We start from the raw sequence: 1,821 nt of genomic DNA on the forward strand, positions 1-1,821 counted from the left end.
TGTAGCGGAACGGCACGGGAATTCAGAAAGGGAGCAGCACGTATTGCTCAGCTGTGTCCATTATTCTGCATCACAAAAAAAGCATGTGCTACCGCACTCTCATCGTGGTGTGGCAAATAGGCTCACTTTACTGGACAGGAACAAGAACGGCTTCTGGCGTACGTTTCTCTTTTTTTTTCCTTTCTGATGGTTCCTAGCACAGCTGATTCACCTTCACTATAATAACTGAGGCATGTAATTGTTTCAGCGGCAATGTTGCATATTACTATTCATCCTCTGCAGCCGAAAAGCTTGTGGCGTTGCGAGGAGCCCGGGGTAAGGGTTGTAATGCGGTATCTTATATTTTTATAGATCACTCAGTAGCACAGTTTGGGAAACACTGGAGTGCAGTATTAATGTACAAACAAATATCGCCATTATGACACTTTTGAGATTCTGTGTTCGCATTATATAATTCTCAGTTCGGCCGAATGTATCTCATTAGGGCAAAGGTATAAGTAAAAGTTAAAATGTTGTCATATTCATTGCGACGTGAGTACACTGCAGTGAGTTTGTTGTGATTTTTTCGGAAAGATCCAGCCGGTCACTGGCCAGGAAAGAACACCTTTCTCCCGAGACCTCAACTTATTTCTATTCTGCTTTCAATGGTAGTATTCTTGTTTATGGAACGAGTAAACTTGCAAGAAGCAACAACTAACTGTGAATCGGCTACAATACTTAAAAACCATGTATGTGGATCTGCATGCATGGTTTTAAAAGTACGCAAGCTGTCTTTGAGGCATGTTTGTTTTTTATGCAAATTATGCAGCAGCAGCCTCGAATGACTCGATAACAAACATGTCACGAGAACTAGAAATTAGTATTACAAGCCCTGGGGCACACATTCGCACAAAAACAGAGTGCAGCGCGCAATCCTGGAGCGCAAAGAGCTTTCTATCTCGCGGGTCAGACGACCTGCTACCCCGAGCTGCCTGTGTGCAACGCCATGTGCCTCGGCAATACTCAGACTGAGACGAGCACTTTTTTTCTTCTTTCTTTTTTTGCAACACCGCCCATCCCGTGTCTCGAGTGGTCCTCTCGCTGGCAGATGATTCTCGGTACCCAATGAAAAACGCCTTGCCATGTGACGTCATGAGACGTGAGGAGCTGCGGGGCGACGTCGTCACCGCTGTGTGCTATCTTGCAAATCAGTTTTCTCAGTAAATTCGCACTTCCCAAATGACATAATTTCCCTGACGGTTCCTGAAGGTAGTATGTAAGATCACCGTGGACGGGGACAGTACAATGAGCTTTTAGACAATTTTTCATACAATCAGACGTCTCCTGACCCCCCCCCCCCCCCACACACACACACACAAAACAAAAACAAAATAATAATAATCAATAAAGGAAACAGAAACAGAGAGAGAGGGACAGAAGGTCAGCACTTTACCTCTCATATATTCCGCATACGGCCTCCACAAATGGAGAAACTGTAGGATATATGCTCTGGTCTCCCTTCAAATCCGCGTACTGATCTTTCGCCTTTTACTAAAGATCACCGTGGAGGGGGACAGTACAATTAGCTTCTAGACAATTTTTGATAGGCCTAACCCGTTTGGGTAAGATTATATTATTCAATTCAAAGGAGAGAACGTGCGTCCAAATCAGACGTCTCCTGAACCCCCCCCCCCCCCCCACAAAAAAAAAAAAAAAAAATTTTGGGACACTTTGCCTCTCATATGTTGCGAATAGGGCCTCCACTAGTGGAGAAAATGTAGGATATATGCTCTGGTCTCCCTTCCGCGTATCGATCCACGTATTGATCTTTCGCGGTGGAGG

At 44.8% G+C, this 1,821-nt stretch overlaps 1 non-coding gene across 1 annotated transcript; it reads left to right on the plus strand.

Moving 5' to 3' along the window:
- The first annotated feature begins 1,483 nt into the window (after positions 1-1,483).
- On the plus strand, positions 1,484-1,605 carry LOC135379447 (U5 spliceosomal RNA). The gene has a single exon (XR_010418939.1). It is a non-coding gene; the product is annotated as a U5 spliceosomal RNA (small nuclear RNA).
- Positions 1,606-1,821: the final 216 nt, after the last annotated feature.

Source organism: Ornithodoros turicata, chromosome 1 (genome assembly GCF_037126465.1).
Source record: "Ornithodoros turicata isolate Travis chromosome 1, ASM3712646v1, whole genome shotgun sequence".
In the NCBI taxonomy this organism is placed as follows: domain Eukaryota; kingdom Metazoa; phylum Arthropoda; class Arachnida; order Ixodida; family Argasidae; genus Ornithodoros; species Ornithodoros turicata.